The sequence below is a fragment of the Herpailurus yagouaroundi genome, unplaced genomic scaffold (genome assembly GCF_014898765.1).
Source record: "Herpailurus yagouaroundi ecotype Mexico unplaced genomic scaffold, PumYag 100, whole genome shotgun sequence".
In the NCBI taxonomy this organism is placed as follows: Eukaryota; Metazoa; Chordata; class Mammalia; order Carnivora; family Felidae; genus Herpailurus; species Herpailurus yagouaroundi.
The window spans coordinates 64,471,381-64,498,389 of NW_024412391.1; the positions used below are offsets into that span (position 1 = coordinate 64,471,381).

General features: G+C 37.3%; 1 long non-coding RNA gene across 2 annotated transcripts in view; it reads left to right on the top strand.

The window, feature by feature from the left end:
• Nucleotides 1-6,802: 6,802 nt before the first annotated feature.
• The window catches only part of LOC121028740 (uncharacterized), a 163,488-nt gene continuing 143,281 nt past the window's right edge, over nucleotides 6,803-27,009 (top strand). The window contains exon 1 of one of the 2 annotated variants that reach the window (XR_005789413.1): nucleotides 6,803-6,968. This is a non-coding gene — a long non-coding RNA (uncharacterized LOC121028740). The remainder of the gene's footprint in view (nucleotides 6,969-27,009) is intronic. The other variant, XR_005789412.1, reaches the window with a different exon arrangement.

Here is a 27,009-nt window from a genome sequence, read left to right on the forward strand (position 1 = left end):
TGTTTTTGTGGGGTAGATGGAAGCCTTTCAATGCATACCAGGGCATGGGAAAATAAATGAGTTTTAGACTTCTAATTTTCATATCTATTCTTTCCTAAAAGTGATCTACATAAAAACAATGCTCCATTCACTCTAAGACTCATATAATTTGTTCTGTTCGTCCAACCCTTTTTACAAACATCCTTCCCACTCTACAATGCTCAGAGTATTGACTTACCAGAGCAAACCACTCCAGAGCCCTGTTTTCCTTTGCTACAATAACTGGTAACACCCCAGATAGAAGCAGCTCTTTCAGCCTGGGGCCCAAAGTGAAGATAATGTACAGCAGAGCCCAGCTAATCCAAGAATGCAGGTTGAAAGATAATGAAACTTTGTTGTTTGAAGCCACTGAAATGTGGGGGTTGTTTGTTACTACATAACATAAATTGCCTATCCTGGCTGATACAGAGACATGGCTCTTCCCATTCTAAATTTTATTATGGGGTCCAGCCCAAATGTAAAAACCTCAGGGGCACCACATAAAGAAGCAGTTTGAGTTATTGGTTTCTTCTTTAATGATTGACTAATGTACTGTAATCCAAAGGTCTTTTTGTGCCTTATGCATATTTGTTTTAAGATAGAGAAGCAGAGTGTTAAGAACAGGTATTTTGGCCCATGCTAGAATGTCATGAACTTACATAGTGGTGTAGGAAGATGGGAGAAATGACTTTCATTTTAATGATTTCATCCCTTTGGTCACTCTCCTGTTACCACACAATCCTTCCTGAAGAAAGTCCCATAAGAGTCACGCAAGGAGAACATTAGTAAGAAATAATGAATGCCAAAAGGGGTCTTCCCACATATTTATGTGTAATTTACTCTTAGCAACTAGTCTCAAAATCCTCGGAGGTGCCTTCATTTGAAAAGAAAGGACTCTTTAAACTGAAAGCTGAAGGGGCGCCTGGGTGGCGCAGTCGGTTAAGCGTCCGACTTCAGCCAGGTCACGATCTCGCGGTCCGTGAGTTCCAGCCCCACGTCGGGCTCTGGGCTGATGGCTCAGAGCCTGGAGCCTGTTTCCGATTCTGTGTCTCCCTCTCTCTCTGCCCCTTGCCCGTTCATGCTCTGTCTCTCTCTGTCCCAAAAATAAATAAACGTTGGGGAAAAAAAATAAAAATAAATAAACTGAAAGCTGAAGCAGAGCAAGGAAGCGATGCTGCTTCATTTACAAGAAACTGGAAAGATGTTCAGAACTACTTCATGTTTCAAAATTTATGGAATGGAATTAGGAATGACAACTGAATGGCTATCTTTCAGGTTCAATATACGTTGTTTGATATAAACTTACTGTGCCTCTTACTACCTGTGTAAGTGTTCAAGGTGCTTCTCTGTGCCTTGGTCTCCTTGGCTATAAAATGGGGATAAATTGGGGCACCTGGGGGCTCAGTTGGTTGAGCATCTGACTTCGGCTCAGGTCTTGATCTCGTGGTTCATGGGTTCGAGCCCCACATCAGGCTCGCTGCTGTAGGCATGGAGCCCGTTTTGGATCTTCTGTCCCCTCTCTCTCTCTCTCTCTCTCTCTCTCTCTCTCTGCCCCTTCCCTGCTTGCACTCTCTCTCTAAAAAATATATAATCTTAAAAAAAAATGGGGATAAATTACAGGAGGTATCTCACAGGATTGTTATGAGAAATAGATCAGTTAACATTTGCAGAATACTTGGAACAGAATAAACACTATTTTTATTAAACAACCAATAAATTAGTAAAGAAATATTCCATGAGATGGTGAAAGCATATTTATCAAATTGTATTATGTATTATTTATATACCACTTATATAATTATGTAGTAATAATTATATAAGTTTATATAAGATGATCTGATGTCACCTTATAAAATGTTTCTGGTTCCTATTAAATTGTGGTTCAATATATTTACAGCAAATATACCTTTATTGTTTTAAAGACAGATAAGATGATGTCTTTGAAAGCATTAAAATTATTTTAAGTTTTTTACATGATTTCCAAAAGATAAAAAAGAGAGTTCAATAAGCAAACACACACACACTTTCTTACCAAAAGAAATCCCATGTCTTTGCTTACTGCTTTTCACATATATCATGCTATTTTGGGTACATATTGTGTATTTCAAATTAAATAATGAAAAACAGTACTACTTACTACTTACAAAAAGAATATTTTATATTAGAGCTATATATATCACAGTAACTTCCTCTTTTTCAATAGAAAAAGATGCACTTTTATTTTTCATTGGCTTTCATAATATACCTTGAAATGTGTATTAACACATGTTTGAATTTTAAAAAATGAAGTCACACTTTTTCTATCAGAAGCTTTAATTTGGCTGATAGTTTTGCAAATTAAGTTTTAGTCTGCCATTCTAAGTGGACTGAATTATAGAAATCTATAGTTCTAAGATTTTGATGAAAATATCTTTAAAAAATGAGATTATGGATGTTTATCAAAAATTATCATATTAGCAAAGCTGTTTTGAAATTAACAATATATTTATTTTCCCCAAACTTTCTAGTTATATTGGTTTTACAAGACGCCTCTAAGTAAAACAGCAACAAGTATAATTTTTCCATAGGACTGCTAAAGACTTTTTGGTGTATTTCCCAGAATCTGAGAAAGTGAATGACTATAATATCTGTATGACAGAACATTTTGTAAATCAGGTTGTTTCCAAATCTTTGCTTTCAACAAAACTGAAAGCAGATCTAATTGAGTTGTCGGCTGACAGGTTATTAACATTTATGATAGATAATTACATTATTTTTTACAGTATGACTCATAATAAGTTCAAATAATTGACATGGTTCTAGCAAAATACTCCATTCTCATCCATTTTTTTATATGAACAATATTCTCAGCAGCTTCAGCTATACAAATAAAAAGCAGGAATAGGATTGGTGCTGCACTCATAGTTTTCTAGCAATAATAATTATTTTTCCACAGATACATAAACTAATTGAAAAACACTCAAACATATTTTACCAAATATGGTTTTGGTAAAAATTTAATATTTATGCTTAATAACCATTCACCAAAATAATTATGTTGCCTTGACCAATTTTGTACTGCTTATAATGGTACAAATAGCTCAATTCAGAATGAAATGTTTTACCACTCAGAGTCTTTTGGCCACAGAGAAAAAATGTCTACATTTTGATGTATATTTTGTTGTAAGGAAATATGATAGGGCAATAGAGAAAATATTTTCAAATATCAAACAATGCATTAGGATAAAACTCTGTAGAGTGTATTGGAAACCCGCATTGAAGCTGGAAAGGGAACAATGTAAAATTTCCGACTACTATAATAGAACTTCTCATGTAACTTTATACTGATGATATTGGTGCCTATCAACCTCCTTTGATATTTGTATTTTTTGAACAGTTATATTTTAAAATATCAATATTTACAATAAACCAAACATCACATCATTTGCTACAATTCAAATTTTAAATGAAAACATTTAAATACTATCACTAAAGAGTGCAAGAAATTACATAGTTTGTCAAGATTATTTTCGGGGGTACATCAACAAAAGAGTTGCTTTAAAGAAATTCTTACACCTGTGCACATGGAGAAATCGAAAGAACATCATTCTAACATTGTTTGAAATAAGAAAAACTTAAGGAATAACTAAATATCCATCAACAGGAGAATAGGTAGGACAAAAATGTATATATGCAAATGGAATACTACTGTACAGGAATTAAAGTGGTGAACCAGATGCGTGTCAACTAACACGAATGGGTGTCAAAACCATAATGTTGATAAGAAAGATATATTATTCATATAAATGTTTAAAATAGCAAAACATTTAAAACTAGAAAATACAGAAAAAATGTTAAAGCAAATATGTAATTAATAAACATCTATTTTTTTTTAAATTTTTTTTTTCAACGTTTTATTTATTTTTGGGACAGAGAGAGACAGAGCATGAACGGGGGAGGGGCAGAGAGAGAGGGAGACACAGAATCGGAAGCAGGCTCCAGGCTCTGAGCCATCAGCCCAGAGCCCGATGCGGGGCTCCAACTCACGGACCGCGAGATCGTGACCTGGCTGAAGTCGGACGCTTAACCGACTGCGCCACCCAGGCGCCCCAACATCTAATTCATAACAGAGGTGAATCCTTGAGAGAGAGAGAGAAGGAAAACTGAGATTGAGGAGGGATACACAAAGACTTCAACTGAATCTGTCCTTTTTGTTTTTTTCTTATTTAATAAACCTGAGGCAGTTACAGCCAAATTCTAGGGTTAAAACTTCTTAAAGCTGGGAGAAGGGCACATGAGTGGTCATACACATACTTGCACAGTTGAACGATTTCATGATAAAAAAGCTAAAAGAAAATGATAGTACAATGTATCCTAAAATAGTGGAGAGAGGAATATATACATATATATATTGTATATATATATATATGTGTATATATATATATATACACATATACAATGGATCATAATAAAAAGAGAAAGAAAAATACAGAGAAAACACAGTAAATTAAAAAAAACACAAAATGAGATTGTGGAAGTAAGTTTAAATATATCAATAATTACAGTATTTGTAAAGAGAATAAACTCACTATTGAAAGACAGAGATCCTCAGATATTTTTAAAAAATTTTTAACATTGGGGCGCCTGGGTGGCTCAGTCGGTTAAGCATCCGACTTCGGCTCAGGTCAGGATCTCACGGTCCGCGAGTTCGAGCTTCGCGTCAGGCTCTGGGCTGATGGCTCAGAGCCTGGAGCCTGCTTCTGATTCCGTGTCTCCCTCTCTCTCTGCCCCTCCCCCGTTCATGCTCTGTCTCTCTCTGCTTCAAAAATAAATAAAACGTTAAAAAAAAATTTTTTTTAACTTTTTTTTAACATAGTATTTTATTTTTTGAGAGACAGAGAGTGACAGAGTGCAAGCAGGGGAGGGACAGAAAAAGGGAGACACAGAATCTGAAGCAGGCTCCAGGCTCTGAACCACCCAGGCGCCCCAGACTTTTTTAAGCCAGCCATGTAAGGCTTACAAGGGAAACAACTTAGACAAAAGGACACAAAAAGGTCAATAACGATAAAAGGATTTAAGAAATACCCAGCAAGTAATTTCCCAAGGGAAGCTATTGTGGCAATACTAATGATATATAAAATGGAACTTAAGGCAAAAGGCAATAATGAGGACAAAGAGAGACACTACATAATCTAAAAGACCATTTCACTAAGAAGATTGAAAAGCCATGAATTTATGTGCATTTAACAGTGTATATACAGAAAGCAAAAAACCTGACAGAAGTATAATGAGATGATGACAAACCACAATCATAGAGGAAGATTTTTACCTTATTTGTATCACAGTATAATAAAGTAACTCCCTCATGCCTCAAATCCTTAAGATATAGAAAACTTGGGACAACCAAATTCACACTTATATAGAAGAACTCTGCAAAAACCAAAACCAAACCAAACCAAAGTATATTTTGTTTCTGTGTGCACATAGAACAATGACAAAAAGCTAGCATGGGCTGGCTTTTAAAAGAAGTTTCAAGAAATTCCAAGTCACCATCACACAGATCACATTCAGTTCGCAAAATAAAATAAAATTAGAAAACAACAATAAAATAACAATTTTTAAGTACTAACATATCTTTGAAAACTTTTTTTTTAATGTACTCTTAAAATAAGGGGAAGGGACTCTCAGGTCCTATCAGTCCAGTGTCTAAAATAACTGATGTTAACTTTGAGTTGATGTTAAATTTGTTAAGGTCCACCCCAAACAATGGCAATAACATGTAGAATCCACTAGATGTCAGTGTTACCTTATATTTATTCTCAGTTGTCTGCATGGTGGAGTCCAATTACACAGACCGACCAGTCCAAAGAATTAGATTTCAGACGCGGTCCTAAGCCCCTTAGAGTTCACTCAAATATCTATAAATAATATTTGTAGTAAATAATTTTAATGTGCTATACAAATGTAAATTTTTATCACACAATATTTTCCTAAATCTCTTTCTGTGTACTTCCCATATTTTTTAGCTTGCTAAAGCAGTTTGGTATAATTTTATAGGCCTTTAAAGAGACAAGGCAAGACAAAAAGTATTTCCCATTGCTTTGGGATCGAAAAAATCCCTGTAAATTCTTTAATTCATAGATGGGCATAAAATGAGTTCCTCTTAGAAACAGCTTCTGATAAAAGTAATCCTAATATTAAAAGAGATCTTGAAAAACCATCTATTCTAACTGCCTGTATCTTAAAAACTGATAAACGGGTGAGTATTCTATTTTTAAGGCCTGCTGGGAAGGAAATCATCGGTCAGGAAGTTCTTCTTCCTGTCTAATCTAAATCCCTCCTGGTGAAGTATAATCCCATTTCCTCTAGTGTGAACCTTTCTGGTGAGGATGAACGAATATACTGCCCATGATCCTCATGTAAAGAATAACCCTTTACATTCTAGAATACGTGTACGTTATACTCTACCCACCCCTTAACTGTGGGGAATACGTTCCAAGATCCCTGGTGGATGGCTGAAACTGCTGGTACCCCTGAACCCTATATATGTTTTTTTCCTGTACATAGATTCCTATGATAAAGTTTAATTTATAAATTAGGCAAGGTAAGAGATTAACAGTAATAACTAATAATAAAATGGAACAATTACAACAATATACTATAATAAAAGTTATGTGAAGGTAGTCTCCTTTGCTCTCAAAATATCTTATTGTACTGTACTCACCCTCCTTCTCGTGATGACACGAGATGATAAACTGCCTGCGGAGATGAGATGAAGCGTGGTGAATGACGTAGGCGTTGCGACAGAGCGCCTCAGAACGCCGACCATCTACTTCCGGACCATGGGTGCCGGTGGGAAACGGAAGCCGCAGAAAGCGGATCGGCGGATAAGCGGGGAATATTGAATGTGAGGCTCTCTTGAACTATAAAGTGGATCTCAACAAGGCGAGCAGCGAACGAGCAACCGTCAGGTAAAGTAATAACAACCCAAAAGTTACCGTTGTCACAGAGACTAACAGAAGCCCTGTAATGTAGGGTCCTTGAAGTAAAGAGATGTGAGTTCTTATCTCCGCTCTACTCCACTAGCACTCTGGGTTACCTTAGAGGGTTGGATTAAATATAATCATGATTGAGGACTTACTATGAGCAAGGTGTTTTAATTAATCCTAATAACTCTTTTTTATTTTAATGTTTATTTTTGAGAGAGAGCGTGAGCGGGGGAGGGGCAGAGACAGGGACAGAATCCGAAGCAGGCTCCAGGCTCTGAGCTGTCAGCACAGAACCTGACGCAGGGCTGGAACTTACTAACCAACCGGGGGGTTGTGACCTGAGTTAAAGTCGGGAGTTTAACCGACTGAGCCACCTAGGCACCCCTAATTCTTACAACTGGCCCGCAAGGTAGGAGGAATTATTATCATCATTACCGTTATGATTGTAATCATTTCCAAATGAGGAAACAGAGGTTTAGAAAGCTTAACTACTTTGCCTACAGGCACACAGGTGACTCCCAGGCTGTGCCTGTACAGTGTACCTCCGATCTTCAAGTTATTCCAGCTTCACAGTGATGGGCTCTAAAAAGGGAAACATAACAATGGGAAGTGGGGGGTGGGTTTCCTTATCAAAGTCACTGCACCTCCCCTAACCTTATCGTGGGTAATTGAAAGTTAACGCTGTGTGTTAATATATGATGATCAGCTGTTCTGTTTCTACACTCGGGACAGAGATACTCAGAAGAAAGTAATGTCTCCTTGTCAAGATCATTACAAATGAAAATGGTTACCAAGGGAAGTGGTGGTGTCTACTATTCTGTCTTTAAAAATAAGAAATATTCGCAATTGTTTGGGGTCGAATCTGGTCCTACCTGAAGTCATTCTTCCAAGTCCTGATCAATCATGAACGCTGATGATTAGGTGGTCCTTTGGCTCTGCAGTACAGATAACTGTTGTCTCCTTCCCTCCTTCCTTCCTTCCTTCCTCTCCTTGTCCTTCTTTCTTTTTGAAACAACCAGAGGTGAGGTGGGGCCAGGGAGAGGGGGTGATAGGGAAATGAATGAAGGTGATCAAAAGGCATAAACTTCCACCTATAAGATAAATTAAGTTCTTGGATGTAATGTACAGTGTGGTAACTATGAGTTGCTTAAAAAAATAGATCTTAAAAGTTCTCATCACAAGGAAAAAAAAGTTTGTAACTATGTGAGCTGACAGATGTTAACTAAGCTTACATGGTAGTCATTTTGCAATACATACATATATCAAATCATTACCTTGTACACCTTAAACTTATACAATGTTATATGTCAATTGCATCTCAAGAAAATTAGGGAAAAAATGTTAATTACAAAACAACTATACATTCATTGAGAAGAAAAATTAAAGTATAATAGGCATACAGAAAGTAAAAAAATCGGGGGGGGGCTCTGGGGTGGCTCAGTTAGTTGGTTAAGTGTCTACTCGGGCTCAGTCATGATCTCACGGTTGGTTCATGGGTTCGAGCACAGGCTCTGTGCTGACAGCTCAGAGCCTGGAGCCTGCTTCAGATTCTGTGTCTCCCTCTCTCTCTCTGCGCACCCCCCTCGCCCCCCTCCCCCCCCCCCCGCTCATGCTCTATCTCTCTCTGTCTGTAAAAACAATAATAAAATGTTAAAAAAATTATTTAAGAAATTTTAAAAAAAGATTAAAGTTCTCACTTGCCATCTTTCCACTCCCTTTCTCCAGGTGGTAACCACTGCTAATAGTTTGATGTGTATCCTTAGGGCATTCTCAATTCATTTACAAAGAAAAAGGAAGGAAAGAAGCAAAGAGAGGAATAAAGGAGTTATTTTTACAGAAATGAGATAATATCAGGGCACCTGGGTGGCTCAGTAGGTTAACCATCTGACCCTTGATTTCAGCTCAGGTCATGATATCACAGTTTGTGAGATCAAGCCCTGTGTCAGACTCTGTCTTGGCAGCGAGGAGCCTGCTTGGGATTCTCTCTCGCTCTCTCTCTCTCTCTCTCGCTCTCTCTCTCCCTCTCCCTCGCCCTCGCCCTCGCCCTCCCCCCCCCCCCCTGCTTGCACACTTGCATATGTTCTCTCTCTCTCTCTCTCTCAAAATAAATAATTTTTTTAAAAACGAGATATTATTATTCATGTTCTTCAGTAGCCTAGTTCTTTCACACAAAAGTATCTCATACACATCTAATATTTATGCTTTCTTTTAACAGCTGCACAGTATTTATTAACCCAGATGGCCATAATTTGTTAACCATGGCCCTGTTGATAGACATTTAAATTGTCTCCAATTTGTTCTTATTCCAAGCCATGCTACAGTGAGATCATTGCCCACATATCTGTTGGCACTTTATGTGAATATTTCTAGGGACAAGGGGGAGAGCTGGGTCAAAGTTATAGCAATTTCTGTTTTGATAGGTCCTGTCAAAGTGTCTTTCCAAGTCTCTAAGAAGTTACATGTCTACCAGTTATTAGTTTAGGGTTTTTTTTTTTCCTAATTCTTTATATGTATTAGAAACAATTCTTACTTCCACAAAACAAGCAAATAGAAGTAATGAATAGGGGCACCTGGATGGCTCAGTCAGTTACACCTCTGATTCTTGATTTGGGCTCAGGTCATGATTTCATGGTTCGTGAGTTCAAGTCCCACATCAGGCTTTGTGCTGATGGCATGGAGCCTGCTTAGGGTTCTCTGTCTCCCTCTCTCTCTGCATCTCTCCACTTGCTCTCTCTCTGTCTCTCTCTCTCTCTCTCTTTCTCTCAAAAATAAAGAAACATTTGAAAAACAAAGAAGTAATGAATAGAGCATATACAAAGCCTTAAGGATTATCATTTAAGGATACTTTTACATCCTTCTTTCAATTTTTTATGAAACTGTGATTTTATAGAGAAAAAGTAGCAAGCATGAAGTTGGGTTTTTTCTTGCTTTTTTTTTTTTAATTTTTTTTTTCAACGTTATTATTTATTTTTGGGACAGAGAGAGACAGAGCATGAACGGGGGAGGGGCAGAGAGAGAGGGAGACACAGAATCGCAAACAGGCTCCAGGCTCTGAGCCATCAGCCCAGGGCCTGACGCGGGGCTCGAACTCACGGACCGTGAGATCGTGACCTGGCTGAAGTCGGACGCTTAACCGACTGCGCCACCCAGGCGCCCCATCTTGCTTTTTTTTTTTTTAAGACATTTTCTTCAGAGTAATTTCAGGTTCATAGCAAAATCAAGGGGAAGATCCATAGATTTCCCATATACTCCCTGCCCAGTAGACTCTCCCATTGTCAATAGTCCCAACCAGAGTGTTACATTTGTTACAACTGATAAACCTACATTGACACATTATAATTACCCAAAGTCCATAGTTGACATTAGGGTTCACTCTTGGTGGTGTATTTTCTATGGGTTTGAACAAATGATAAATATCCATCATTATAAAGTACCCTTCCCTCCTCCCCAATCCCTGGCAACCATTAACTTTTTATTATCTGCAGAATTTTGTCTTTCCCAGAATATTATATAGTTAGAATCATACACTGTGTAGCTGATTTCAGACTGCTTCTTTCACTTAGTAATATGCACTCAAGGTTCTCCCATGTCTTTTTGTGCCTTGAGAGCCCATTTAGTTTTAGTGTTAATTAATATTCTAGTTTCTGGATGTACCATAGTTTATTTATCCATTCACCTACTGAAAGACATTGTGGATGCTTCTAGGTTTGGGCACTTATGAATAAAGCTGCTATAATCACCTTTGTACAGGTTTTTGTGTGAGCATAAGTTTTCAGTTCCTCTGGGTAAATACCAAGGAATGCAACTGCTGGATCATATGTGAAGACTTGTTTAGTTTTGTAAGAAATCACCAACTATCTTTCCTAGTGACTGTACCATTTTTCATTCCCACCAGCAATCAATGAGAGTTTCTGTTGTTCCACCTCTTCCTTGCCATTTGGTATTGTCCGTGTTGTGGATATTAGCCATTCTAATAGGTATGTAGTGATAGCTCATTGTTGTTTTAATTTGCAGTTCTCTAATGACATATGTGATATGGAACACCTTTTCAGGTGCATATTTGCCATCTGCATGTCTTCTTCCATGAGGTATCTGATAAGATTTTTCTTATCCCACCTTTTAATCAGATTGTTTATTTTCTTCTTCTTGAGTTTTAAGGGTGCTTTGTATATTTTGGACACAGTTCTTTATCAAATGTGTCTTTTGCAAGTATTTCCTCCCAGTCTCTGGCTTGTCTTCTTATTCTCTTGACATTATATTTCACAGAGCATAAGTGCTTAATTTTAAGGAAGTTCAGCTTATCCATTATTTCTTTCATGGATCATGCTTTTGGTGTTGTATCCAAAAAATCATCACCATACCCAAGGTCATCCAGGTTTTCTCCTATGTTATCTTTGGTTTTATCATTTCACATTTTACATTTAGGTTTTGACCCATTTTGAGTTAATTTTTGTGAAGGGTGTAAGATTTATCTAGATTCTTTTTTTTTTTTTTTTTTTTTTTTTTTTTGCATGTGGATGTCCATTTGTTCCAATACCATTGGTTGAAGAGACTGCCTTTTCTCCATTGTATTGCCTTTGCTCCTGTGTCAAAAATCAGTTGACTCTGTTTATGTGGGTCTACATCTGGCCTCTCTATTCTGTTCCCCTGATCTGTTTTTTCACTAACAGCACACTGTCTTGACTACTCCAGTTTTTATACTAAGTTTTAAAGCCAGGTAGTGTCCATCCTCCAATTTGTTCTTTGATGTTGTATTGTCTATTCTGGGTTTTATGCATCTCCATAAAAACTTTGTAATCAGTTTGTCAGTGTCCACAAAATAACTTACTGGAACCTTGACTGGGATTGCACTGAATCTCTAAATCAAGTTTGGGGAGAACTGATAATGTTGTGGGTTTTTTAAAAAAAAATTTTGAAGTAAAATTCATTTACAGTGAAGCGCACATATCTGAAGTGTACAATTCAATGAGTTTTGATAAATGTAATAGAGAATATTTTTATCACCTTAGAAATTTCTGTTTCACCCACTTTCAGTAAATCCCAACCTCTATAATATTCTCATATACATTTTTTTTGTGGACATATTTTCAGTTCCTTTGAATAAGAACCTAGGAGTAGAATTACTGAGTGATAGGGTAGTTGTATATTTAACTTCATAAGACATTATAATATAGATGGTACCATTTTATATTCCAACTAACACAGTATGATAGTTTTAGGTATTCTACGGTCTCACCAAGATTTGGTATGAAATGATATATTGCTACGGTTTTAGTTTGCAAATCTCGACAGTGAATGATGTTTGAGCATTTATTCTTGTACATTTCTTTTGTGAAGTATATGTTGTAGTAGTGTTTTGTCCATTTTTAAATTCTTGTTTGAGTTTTACTTGTTGATTTGTAGTTATTTATGTATTCCCTATATAGCTCTTTTCTCAGATATACATATGCATTATATTTTCTTACAATCTGTGCCTTATTGTTTTATTTAATTAATGGGTCTTTTAGATAAACAGAAGTCTTAAAATTTTGATAGTCCAATTTTTAAATATCCCTTTTATGTTTAATGTTTTTGTCTCCTAATAAGAAATATTTGCCAACCCATGGTCTCAAAGATATTATATTCTCCTATGCTCTCTTCTAGAAACTTACTAGTTTTAGATTCTAGGTTCGGATCTAAAAACATCTCAATTAATACCTGTGTGTGGTGTGAGGTGGGAGCTATGGTTCATATGTTTCAAAAGGTTTATCCAGTTGTTCCTATACTATCCATTAGCATAAAGGCATTACTCCCTTATTTTTTATTATCATTTTAATGTTTATAGGACCCATGGTATTATTCTCTATTTCATTCCTGATATTGGTAATTCGTGCTTCTCTTTTCTTCTTGATCAGCCTTGCTAGGAGTTTGTTAATTTTATTTAATCTTTTCAAAGAAACGTCTTTTGGCTTTTATTAATTTCTTCTATTGTTTTGTATTTTATCAATTTCTGCTCTTTAAAAAAATGGTTTTATATACGGAAATTATGTATATGGCCTAATTTCTTCTTTTAGAGCAATTTAAAGTGAAATCTTACATCATTGGTTTTATATCATTGGTTTTAAATGATATCAAAATATCATTTAATGTGCCCACTTTGGCAGCACATATACTAAAATATCGTTTAAAGTTTATTCCCTCTAAACACCGATTTAACTGCATTCTGCAAATTTTGATGTGTTATATGTTCACGATCACTTACTTTTAAATGGTTTCTGAGATGCCTGGGTGGCTCAGTTGGTTAAGCGTCTGCCTTTGGATCAGGTCATGATCTCGTGGTTAGTGGGTTTGAGCCCTGCATCAGGCTCTCTGCTGTCAGCATGGGGCCCACTTTGGATCCTCTGTCCCCTTGTCTCTCTGCCCCTCCCCCACTCATGTTCTCTGTCTCTCTCAAAAAATAAACATTAGGGGCGCCTGGGTGGCTCAGTCGGTTAAGTGTCCGACTTTGGCTCAGGTCATGATCTCGTGGTTCACGAGTTGGAGCCCCGCGTCAGGCTCTGTACTGACAGCTCGGAGCCTGGAGCCTGCTTCTGATTCTGTTTCTCCCTCTCTCTCTGACCCTCCCCCCATTCATGCTCTGTCTCTCTCTATCTCAAAACTAAATAAACGTTAAAAAAAAAAATAAAAAAAATAAACATTAAAAAAATGTTTAAATGGTTTCCAATTTTCCTTTTTTATTTTTCCTTTGAGCCACAGTTCCTTTTGCAGTCTTCAAGGTTCTTAGTGTTGTTAAGTTCTACTATAACTCCACTGTGTAAGGAAATAACTTTGTAAAATTTCAATCCTTTGAAATTTGAGACTTATTTTATGGCCCAACATACAGCCTATCCTGATGAATATTCTATGTGTGCTTGAAAAGAACATGTGTCCTGAAGTTTGGGGGTATAGCATTTTATAAAAGTCCATTAGGTGAGACTGGTTGATGATGTTCAAATCTGCTAGAGTCTTGATTTTTCATCTAGTTTTTCTATCAGTTACTGAAACCATGATGTTCAAGTCTCTAACTGTGATTATGGATTTATTTCTTTCCTTGGTTCTGTCAGTTTTTGCTTCATGTATTTTGAAGCTGTTGTTAACTGCATAAACATTTATGATTATTGTGTTTCCTATTGAAATGAACATTTTATCATTATGGAATGCCTTTAAGTTCTAGTCATTCCCTTTGCTCAAAGCCCACATTTGTGTTGGGTTAATATAGCCACACCGTATTTCTTTTGCTTAGGGTTTGCATGAGTATCTCCTCACTTTTATTTTTAATCTATTAGTCTCCTTGTAGCTCTTATAGATTGCATATTCTTGAATCTTGCTTTTTATGCTATTTGCCATAATTTTAATTGGTGTTTAGTTTATTTACATTTAATATTGATATAGTTGAACTTAGGTTTACCATTTTTCTATTTGTTTTCTATTTGTTCCATCTTTTTTCCTTTGTTTTTCCTTCCTTATGCTATTTGGGTTAATCACATATTTAGAATATTCATTTTAATTTCTCTATGGATTTAGACTCTACCTTTTTGGATTTTTTAAGGTATTTTCTAGGTATTATACAATGCATTCTTAACTTACTGTGGCCTACCTAGTAGAGTGGATATTTTACTCCTGCATGTAAAATGTAAAAATCTAGCAACAGTAAAATTCTATTAATGCCCAGTCACATATATATGCATGTATTGTAAATAGTAAAATACAGTGTTATAAACTTTGCTTTAAACAGTGAGCTCTTTTTTTTAATTGGAAAGAAAATATTTTACACATATCCACTTTTGTGTAACAATTTCTGGTGCTATTTATTGCTTCTGTTGATCTGAGTTTGTACCTGCTATCATTTCCATTTAGCCTGAAAATTTTTCTTTGACATATCTTTAGGAAGTCAGACTTTACCTTCATTTCTGAAGGATATTTTTGCTGGATATAGAATTCTAAATGCACTGAATTTATCTTTCAGCACTTTAAAGATGTTCAATTGTTTCTGTTGAAAAGTCAGTGATAATCACTCTCCCTTTAGTGATGTCTTTTTCCTTTGACAACTTTTCAACTGGTTTTCAGAAACTTGGCTTAATTGTGCCTACATGTGGTTTGTTGTTGTGGGGTTTGTTTGTTTGTTTGTTTGTTTGTGTATTTGGGGTTTTTTTTTTTGTATTTACATGGGTTTGCTTAGCTGCTTGGCTCTATAACGACGTTTTCTACCAAATTTGGGAGATTTTCATCTATTTACTAATTTATTTTTCTCTTTCATTTTCTCTCTCCTTTTCTTCTGAGAACCCAATTAAATGATTTTTAGATTGACGTTTTCCCCACAGGACCCTGAAGTTCTTTTCACATACTTGTAAAACATTTTTTTCTGTCTGTTCTTCAGATTGGATAGTCTCCACTGATGTCTTCAAATTTCCTGAATCTTTTTACTACTCTTAAGCCTATCTGTTGAATTTGGTTTTAAATATTATACTTTTCAGTTCTATAATTTCCATATCTTTGCTCTAATTCCCTACATGTCTGCTCATTATGATTATCTTATCCTTCAAGTCCTTTTACAAATATATAATAGCTGCATTAAAGTCTTTCATACATCTGAGTCATCTTGTGTCATTTACTATTTGGTCACGTTTTCTGTTTCTTCATATGTCTAGTAATTGTTTAATGTATACTAGACATTGTAGAGGGTTCCTTATAGACTCTGGTTTTTGTTATTTTCCTCTGAATAGTAATGAATTTTGTTCTAGTTGGTAGTTACATTATTGGCTGATCACCCTGCACCCTGAACTTGTAGAGACTAGGTTTGATGCTTTGATGGAGTCCATTTCAGTTTTGTCATTGGTCCCAGGGAAAATCTCTTAAATATGATATCTAGTCTCTATGTCTAAGGCACGGCTTTTCTAAAGTTTAAGTAAAAATCTTGAGAAATCACCAAGCTCCTCAAACTTGGCAGGACTCCGATTCTAAAGTCTGTCTCTATGCAGTGGGCAGAAGCTGGAATCTCTGTTCTATTCTTTCAGTGTCCTGGCTGTAGTTTTCCACAGGGCAATTTGGAGTCTCTGAACTGCACATGCATAGTTCAGAGGTCAGGCAAGGATTTGAAAGGATGATATAAGTAGTTTTGAGGCCTATTCCCTGCTGGTCCCTCTTTATGGGATTTTTACCCCTTAATTTCCAGTCACTATGATAGCTCCCAAACTTCATCCTCTGAACCCTCAGGCCAATAAGACTATGACTTTCTGTTTGAAGTGAAGTTGTCTTGTCCCAGGTAGACTCTGGAGCATCCTTGGGGAAACCCATAAACATATTGATCTTATCCAGAATGGTTCCTTATTTCAAGGATCAAATTTCCTCTGGTTTCTGCCTGCTTTGGTCTCTGTCCAATATGTTTAAATAGCTGTCCTTTAATATTTTGTCTAGAGCTTATAATTGCTTTCTATAGGAAGGATAATCTGATACTTGGTACTCCATTATGGCCAGAACCACAACATATAACTAAAACTTTTGCATCTGATTTCACCTAAGAGCTGCCTTTCTTTACTTGCAGCAAAGAATGTAGCAGTTTGAAATTTGAGATGAGCCTTTCATTTTTCAATCAGTGGTTTCTACTTCTAGATCATCATTGCTTTACCAAAAGGTAGATGCTCCAAACAGAGAAACAAATGGTTGCCTTTCTTGAGACAATCTCAAGAGAAGTATCAAGTCTGCTTTTGCTTAATTTAGTATGTATAATAGGAAGCAGCTTAGGACCATCACCTTCTAAACTCTTCAGCTGAAAGATGCGAGTTTACTGTCCATGTGGCCTCTCCATTTTACAAATAATCCTTTGAAAACATCTCTGTGACTGACCATTCATGTAAGTAAGGGAAATCTTTGTTTTAATTTTATTGAGTATGTAGACAAATCAAGGGAAGGAGAGTCAGATAAAAGAATGTAGTAAGCTGGGAAATATTGGGTGTTTACTTTGTAGGATGTGGTTTCAAGATTCCTGGTTGGAATGGCCCATACCATAAGAGTTCCAGGTGGGTGCCATGCCACACAGGAAACAATTGTACCCTGCCCCTGGGAGTAAGCCAGAGAGCTAACAAATTCAGTGTGCATTGAAATGCTTCATCAACAGGCCTTCTGCAGGGCCTGCCCTCTCTGCTGGGTCACTGACCTTTATAAGTGCACAGTCATGGCCACCGCCTGACAGACATGAAAAGAAGACAGACAATGGACGAGAAGGAGACATGCACAGAGGGGGAAAATGCACTCATTCAAGGGATTTACTGGTCAGGGATGTCATGTCCTATGTCCAGCTCCAGAATGCAAGTGACGGTATTTAAACCATGCATACCAGGCCAAAGAAATATAAATGATTTTTATTAACATAAAAATATCTCTGAGAATCATGATCAGTTTTGTGGTAGCATAAAAAAAGGTAGAAAGTTGTTCATTGCTATAATAAAATTTTTTTACCAACTTCTAAAAGCTGTAGATCATTAAAATTGATTAGAGTGTCATACAGCCTGATTTCAAAGGCATTCCAGACTCCAAAGACAGCATCATACGGTAGCTTGCAAGTGGGGGAAAAATGAATTTGGGTCCTGAGTTTGTCACAAAGTAGTATAACCTTTGGTCACTTACTGAAAACCCTCATTCTTTGTCTCTGTATTTAGTGCGTGTTCTTATAGTAAAATGATCCAATTTCCCTAATATTTTAGGACATCTGTTTGTTACTGTCCTGTTGCATTCTCAGATGACTTATACAACTTCTTGTTCAGGAAGTTTAAAAATCATATGAACACAGTGAGTTTCAAAACAAGCTTCTGGAACCCTAAATTTTTCCTCATTCAACAAGAGGCCCTACTGTTATTTTACATATTAGAATTCCACGTAGGCCTATATTTATCTTCATTTTATTTTTTATGTATTTTTTTAATGTTTATTTCTTTTGAGAAAGAGAGCGAGAGTGCTCAAGCCGGGGAGGATTAGAGACAGAGGGAGAGAAAGAATCCCAAGCAGACTCCGTGCTGTCAGCGCAGAGCCTGATGTGGGGCTCGAACTCATGTACTGGTGAGATCATGTCCTGAGTTGAAATCGAGTCAGATGCTTAACCGAGTCACCCCGGTGCCCTTAAAATTTTCCTCATTCAGTAAGATGCCCTAGTGTTATTTTACATATTAGAATTCCAGGTAGGCCTGTATTTATTCTTATTTTATTTTTTAAGGGAATCCACTACTAGGGGGAAAAAACATTTGAAAACCCATTCTCAGGGATGTTCTTTGTACTTCCAAAGGCCTGTAATTCCTGTAGTGAAAAAGGAATGCAAACATTTGTACCTTTTATTGATTAATTTTCAGAGGCTTCTATCGGTGGTAATAAATTACACAGCTCTACTATTCTTGGCCAAAATACTATTCTGATAGAAAAATGCTGTACTATCAATGCATATAGGGAGAGACACGTGTTCTGAGGAGCCTAGTCTGGAACAGGAGCCCTGTGTTAGATTGCTTTTACACCCGTTCCCACTATAGAGACAGTTCTCATAGAGTGGTGTTGTCAGCTGGTTCTCTACATTTCATGGTCTCTAAGTGCATGTAACCACCCTCATCTGGTTACCTTAGCCTAGGAGCATCTCAAAAATGGCATCTTGCCTGGGATTCCACCCCTAAGTGCCTAACAACCCATCTTGATTCTTGGAGAACTTCTCTCAATGATCAGTTATTCAGGGAAAGTGATCTAATTTTAACATTAACTGAACCCAAACATAATCATGTGCATATGTCTGCAGAAAGAACAAGCATATGATGCATTTTAAAGCCAAATACAAGCGATTCTATTATTAATCATTAAGGAGTAATCTTTCTTACTACCGCCTTCTACAAATACAAGGTAACTAAAGAGGTAAAGTGTGTGAACAATCTGCAAGCGGGTTCCTAAATCCAAAGCACATAGCTGATACTCACAGTAGCTTTGACTCAAGAACTTACTCCCATATGAGGTGGTAATTCTTTTTATTTCCAGTATGCAAAAATAAAGAAATTTGGTTCTGGAAAGGATGACATCAAAGCTCATTTTAAGTCTCTGCTAAAGAGACTGAGCTCTCTATTACTTGGCAATCAAGAAGAATGAAATCTTGCCATTTGCAACTGTGTGGATGGAACTAGAGGGTATTATGCTAAGTGAAATTAGTCAGAGAAAGACAAATATAATATGACTTCACTCATATGAGGACTTTAAGATATAAAACAGATGAACATAAGGAAAGGGAAGCAAAAATAATATAAAAACAGGGAGGGAGACAAAACATAAGAGACATTTAAGTATGAAGAGCAAACAAAGGGTTACTGGAGGAGTTATGGGAGGGGGGATGGGCTAAATGCGTAAGGGGAATTAAGGAATCTACTCCTGAAATCACTGTTGCACTATATGCTAACTAACTTGGATGTAAATTTAAATTTTTTTTTTAATAAAAAAGAAGAGACTGAGCTCTCTGTGACAGAACAGAAGTGTCTGATTAAGGATTATGGTGAAAGCCTTTTCATCTTCTGAAAGAAGAGAGTGATACTTCCTTGTTAGTCTCTTTGTGGATGGAATAGCCATTCCCAGGGCTTCATGAGAAATACTGGAAGAACAATCATTGTGTTTAATATATTTACTCCCCAAATACAAAGACCCTATAGGAGCATTTATTCTGTTGCATGAAGACTCTCGTAACATTCATGTAGCAAGAAATATCACAGTCATATACTGGACACTTGACACAATTAGGTTTTTTAGATACATTTTTAGTTTGTTCTTGATTTCTCTATTCCTTTTTTGATTTCTTTATTCCTGAAGTTTTTCTTGCTGGGACAGAGGGGGAGCCACATTTAAATGTAATGGAGAGCACTGTTAGAATTCTGAGGGAAGTGAGTGTGCTAACCCCACCCACGTCATGAAGAGAAGCTTCCTCTGTGAGGTGGGATTTAAGTCATATTAATTTGTCCCAGACCACACCAAAATTAAGCTGTTCACATCCAAAACATTCCATGAATTCAGTTGCGAGGAGGAATTTGTTCAGCCATGTTATGGATTCATATTTCTCTCCTCTCCCAAGAAGGTCTGGGTGTCCTTATAAGGGAGAACGCCTCTGTTTCCCACAGTGTGGAGAGCTAAATAAATACTCTCTCACAGTCAATGCAGAGGTAACTTTTTTTTTAATGGATTAAAAAAAAAAAAAGCAGTTCTGAGAGCCCATCACTGTTTCAGCATCCCCATTCAGAGAGGGGGCTTTTGTCTCTCTCTCAGTGGGAGCTGCCATTTTAATGGGGCCTCCAGCGGGGCCTAGTTTGATGATGTGAAGTAGGCCTGGAAGAATTGAGGACTTTTTTTTAATTTAGATTTTGGTTAATTTAACTATACTAGCTTTCAAATGAACTGAAATTTTAAAAGTAAATACATGGTAAGTGTCCCTCAAAAGCTGCTGCCGGATAATTTCAACCATTTCTCCTTTCTGAAGCTCTCTCATGTGAAAACCAATCCCTTGAAGTTCTAACAGGCATTAGGGCACCCCCCCCCCATCTATTTGCAAAAGTGAAAATCAAGAGTGTTCATTCTTAAAAATAGACCTACAGTAAACACACATACTTGGGCGCAAGCATGCACTAAGTGCTAGATGAAAGCATCTTCCAAAAATTGCTTTTAGCTGATTGGTGATGCCAAGCCAGAATTGGGATGACTTTGTGGTAATTCTGGGGTTTCCCTGTGGCCTGAGTCAAGAGCACAAAGGTACATGGAGTACTCCCCAGCTCCATAGCCTCAGGAGTGCCAAAGTTACTCCCGTGCCCCACGTGGGAGATTCCAACCTCCCACAACACACTTTCTAGATAAAAGTATTGTTCTCAGTAACAAGTAGAGTCTATAGAGCCAAATGGGCTGTGGGCCGCTTTCTGCAGGCTTTGGCATCAGACCTGCCCTCCCCTGGCTCACCCCAAGGCCTCAAGGCCACACACTGGCTGCTCCTGGCAGCTGTGCACCCAGATGGCAACCACTGGAATGTGTTTTATGTTCCTGAGTCTCTGCCAGCCTGGCCTCCGGGGAAGGCGCTTCCCTGGCCTTGCCGGTTCCAGTGCTAGGCTGTGGCAGCAGGCAGCACTGATGTGAAATCAGTTTACAGATGAGCCTTGCACCCTTAAAGGAACTGTCTGCCTACACAAATTCTGGGCAGGGGGTACACACTGAGCTCCTTTATAGGGCTATAGGACCACAGCTCTCTTTAGCCTAGATTTCTCTAGTAACTGACTTACTGCATGGGCCTGCTATACCATCCCAGTACCAGGAGCGTGTGTGTGTGTGTGCGCGTGCACACACGCGTGCAGGTGCACACACACCTGCACACACATACAGGTATGTGAGCTCATGTTCATATATAAAGGGGCTCACTGTTTGCAGAGATGAATGAATGGATGAATGAATGAATGGTTTAAAAATATAGTTGACACATAATGTTACATCAGCTTCAGGTGTACAACACTGTGATTCAACAACTCTAATCTCTAATTTTTTTAATGCTTATTTATTTTTGAGAGAGAGAGAGACAGAACATGAGCAAGGAAGGGGCAGAGAGAGAGGGAGACACAGAATCCAAAGCAGGCTCCAGGCTCTGAGCTGTCAGCACAGAACCCGACGTGGGGCTCAAACTCACAAATGGTGAGATCATGACCTGAGCTGAAGTCAGACACTCAACCAACTGAACCACCCAGGAGCCCCTCAACAATCCTATATACTATGTTGTGCTCATCACAAATGTTGTCACCGTCCATCACCATGCAACACTACTACAATGTCATCAACTATATTCCCTGTGCTGTACCTTTTATTCCTATGAATGAATGAATTCTTAAAAACAGGGTGGAAGAACTGATACATATCTGAAGAAGCAAATATCTGGGAAAGTGCAGCAGGCCCATATGTGTTTTTATAACATATCTATCCATCATTCCATTATTGAGGAATTTGCATAAGATAGCTTATGGTCAAGCAACCAGCAAACAAGAAAGCACTCCTTGATTAAGTTGGAAGGAGGAGAGAAAAAAAGAAAGAAAAATTATCCCTGTGATATCATTTGAAATTCAGCTTTGCATTTTTCTCAGTAATTGTGTTCCCAGTAGCTGGGGGATGAGACTGGGACTGGAAAAACCCATCAGTCTTAGTTCTGCGCCTCTCAGAAGTGACTGTGAAGTCCTGCAGGCAGTCTGTAATTTGTGTTTGTTTCACACATGAAGTTCTAATTCTTTATACGTAATAAAATTTGGTATCATGTCATTCACTGGCAAGTTGGTCCAAAGCTTCTCCTGCCTGCTGGTGTAGCCCTTTGGAATATAAAAGTTTGAGACCTTCCACCACCAAGAGCTTGGATGATGATAAAAAAATCATTTTACCACTTTTTGCCTTTTCTATGCTAGAAAGAGAAAATGACAATGGCAGATCCACAACACTAGGAAACATCTGAGCCTGAGATAAAAAGTCAGGCACTGCAGACCCAGTTTTACACATACTTCATTTTTGGAGAAGGCATGTAACAGTGGCCCTCCACTTAAAACATACAGTCTTGACAGCAGATATGCTCTAACTTCAAAAACAAAAAATTAAATTATAAATGTATTACCTTCTTGTAAAACAAGAATACAATCCAGAAATGTTTAGAATAAAAAGTGTACATTACCCTCATTCCTTCTCCCCAGAAATTATCACTTACAAGGCTACGAGTATCCTTACAGTAATTCCATACATGCATATAATATATATGTATCTATAATGTGTACGTGTGTTACATACGCATGTAAAAGGAAATAGATATTTAATATATATACATAGAGGGGATCTATTCTCTTTCAAAGGATCTTGTTAAATATATTCTTCTTTTCACTCAAAAATGTATATCAGGGACAAGTTTTCATGCCAATATATACATTTTTATGTGGGTCTATAATATTCCAGAATATCAATGAATTGTGATTTATTTAGTCCTTCTTAAACTTATGGTTATATCAGTTATCCCAGTTTTTTTCAGTAATACAAAAATGCTATGGTAACTGTTCTTGCATATATATCATCAATTTTAAGCATGCCATATTTGGATGCAGCTGCACTGTGCAAATTTGTCGATTGAGCAGGCAGGAGTGAAATATGGGTGTTGCATAAAGTATAAATCTGCAAGCTGCAAAGCAGTGAGTTGCTACTGGCTTATAGAAACAGTAGACTCATTAAAAGTTGCATTTCGGGGGACACCTGAGTAACTCAATCAGTTAAGCATTCGACTTCAGCCCAGGCCATGATCCGTGCTTCATAGTTCGAGCCTTGCGTCAGGCTCCGTGCTGATAGCCTGGAGCCCAGAGCCTGCTTCAGATTCTGTATCTCTCTCTCTCTCTCTCTCTCTCTCTCTCTCTCTCTCTCGGCCCCTCCCCTGCTTGCACTCTGTCTCTCTGTGTCCCCAAAATAAATAAATATTAAAAGTTGCATTTAGGTATAAATGTATTATTTTTCATAGTCAAGAGACTGTTCTCACAATGTCTTCATAAGAGAATATATCTGTAGGCATGCAGAGCTGTCTCCAACTTTACAACTAAAGGAGGTGTGGGATTGGCTCTACCCTATAACTTTGAGATAATGAGAAGGACAGGAATAGGCATAGGATTCCCTGCAGCTGAAAAGATCAGTGTTTGCTACAATACAACCTATAGCTGTATTTGTCTCCATTAGTCAATGCCTGAATTTGAAAATTACAATTTATTTTTCCTGCAGTTTGATATCCTCTCTAGTCTACCTTCTTTTATTGTATATTCTTTTTGAAAACCCCTCACGCCTTAATTAACTGGATCTAGAGTCATCCTTTATTCATTCAATTATTGATATACATCAGGATACACTAGAGGTCAACAATCTCTAGTACAGCAGGGAAAAGTAATCACCATTCACCATCTGGGCCAATGAGCCCTTTTTATTAATTCATTTTTTAATATTTTTAAGTCATTTACAAATAATTCATAGAAATAAAGGGATAGTAAAAAACAGATTGTATTTAAAATTTTAATAAGAATTTAAACATAGCAAATTCAAATTTATATTCCGTACTTTCCTATTTTTGAAAGTATACATGCTCCAGATAGGCAGTATCTTTAAAATCCAACTAACTGTCCATCACCTGTCATGCAGGAGCCTGGATCATTTCTATACTATAAATACTGATTTTGGATTTTAAACACCTCTTCAGTAGGCTTTAGCTTCTCATCATTTCTGGTTTGTGTAGTGTTTGGCATTATCAAAATGTAATACAGGCCTGGAACATACATCTAAGATGAAATCGGGCCATCACATTAGTTTCTGCACTGGAAAGAAATGGAAATTAACTGGTTATTGTTTGCACATTCTTGAAACCAAGTGTCATGTATTTCCAAGAACCATCCACAATCTTACAGTGCTTAGCAGTGTTAGTTTGGGTATGGGTATGAATACAAAGTTTTAAGTTTCAGTGAGCCTCCTGCTATAAGAAGTATGTGAACTTTAATGCCCACTCTTTTCCCAGTGAAGAGTTCTGATACTAACTTCAGCAGCATTTCCAGTATAAATGTTTATAGGGCCTTCAGGAGCCTACAACATGCAGGTAACCGGGTCCTGAGCATGGTCTCTCTCATTCATATGGGAATTTCTCATGGTAATCAGAGTATCTTGCTCCTTGCTGCTACACCAAAAGCTTGTTATTCTCTTTATTTGTTGGTCTTTGCCCACCCTTCTCCTTTTTTTTTTTTTTTTTTTTTTTCCTTGCAACCCAAGATTCAGATCATTAAGGGATTTGGTGGTTTTGTCATACAAAGGTGATTCAAACTCCCTTCACAACCAGACCAATTGCTTCCATGGAATAACTTCATCCACATCATTTGCAGACTGTAAATCATCAGAGAATGAACTATAAGCCATTTTCAGATAAAAGTCAAAATCTAAACTGCCAAGATTTATTTTATTTTTTTTTTTTTAATTTTATTTTTTTAATTTTTTTTTAACGTTTATTTATTTTTGAGACAGGGAGAGACAGAGCATGAACAGGGGAGGGTCAGAGAGAGGGAGACACAGAATATGAAGCAGGCTCCAGGCTCTGAGCTGTCAGCACAGAGCCCGATGCGGGGCTAGAACTCACGGACCGCGAGATCATGACTGACCTGAGCCGAAGTTGGCCGCCTAACCGACTGAGCCACCCAGGCGCCCCTAAACTGCCAAGATTGTTAGCCATAGAGTCTTTGTACTGCCACCTGGCCTAGTGAACAAAACTCTAGGCTGGAGGTACAGATGCTGCTTCTTCCGTCTACTAGGCAGATGACTTTGACCCACTCTCTCAACCTCTCTAAGCATCAGTTTCCTATCAGTAAAACAAGCATAAAATCTACCTCACTGGGTGATGTCAATGATTAAATGAGATTAAAAGAGAAAAAGCTCTATAAACGTGCCTACCACAGTGCCTGGTCCACTGTAGGAGGAGTTATTAGTGTTAACGAAATCTAAATCCTTTGATAAAAATATATCGAAAATAAAAAAACTATATATTGCACAAAATTATTAGCCCTTCCAAACCTCCAAGATTTTAACTTATAGTAAAAGATTATTTGCTTATAAAAATCCCATCTTAAGTGAAATAGTGAAATATGCTTTTACACAAAGTAACTGGTAAAAGTTTGTTCATAAGTAATTTTGTGAATATTTATATAATTTCATTAGGTTTTTGTAGATCCTAATTTAATAATAGAGGGAAAAGGAAGTACATGCATTTGATTACTGAAGGAGAAGAGAATTTTTCCAATTAAGTTCTTAAGAGCCAATTTTCATTTTCCAGAATATACATTTTTATGGAATGACTCTAGTCCTGAGTCAGATCATAAAGGCATGGTTTACTGAATTTTAGACCCAACTACCTTGGGGAGCTGGTGTGCAATCTTGAATTCCAATCAAGGGAGCATTTGAAATTAGGGCTGCTTTTGTGTGATTATTCTCATCCTGTTGGAATGATCTTTTACTTAGAATTTAAGTTGTTCATTTAATCTTTCCCTTTTAATCCATTTTTCACTATCTTTCTTCCTAATCCCCCTAAAACTCTGTTCTCTATTTCCTATACTACACAGTCACCAGTATTTGAAATCCCATTATCATTTTTTGGTTTGTTAGATTCAAAGTTCCACAAGTACAGAGATTTTATCAGCTTCTAATACTACTATACATATAGTGAGTACTTAACACACTACCTGACATAAAGCAGGTGTCCAAAATGAGTTCGTTGAATGAATGAAACACTTTTTTAAGTTTGTTACCATGATTTAATAATGCAAATACCTTCAGTAGTAACATAGCCTACAAATCCATCACTAGAACCTTAACAGACTCAAAGTACTTAGATGTCCACTGTGTGCCACAACTATGCTAGTACCTTAGGCACAAAACACTTAGCAGCTATGATAAGAAATTGCTTTTCTGAGATCAGGTTTTATCTAGGGGAAGGGAAAGGATGTATCTAGGACACAGGGCATCTTGGAAGGGAGAATTCTATAAGGGAAAACCAATAATAATAATGGCTTTCATTTACTGCGTTCTAACTGTAGAGCAGACATTATCTCATTCAACCTTTATGCCAACACTATGAGATTATTTCCATTTGACAGATAAAAAAAATTGAGGCTTATAGGTGTTAAGGAACTTCCCCAAGGTCATGCAGCAAGGCTAAGCTTTGAAACCGTTTTCTTACCCCAGAGCCTTGTTTCTGGTCACAGTGCTTCTGGCATTTTCTTCCACAGGCAGGTTCTTGGGACAGGGTGAGGTGGGGGTAGAAGCAAAGGGAAACGTGAGCTGGTGGTGCCACCAGACCAGCCTCATCTATATCATAATGTTGTTTAGAGTAGGCTTTGTTCAGGAGGAAAGGTAACTAATACTCATAGAGTTTCATTATCCAATTTTACTCTTTCTTACTAAAAGTCCCTTGGGACAACACAGGATCCTAGACAAC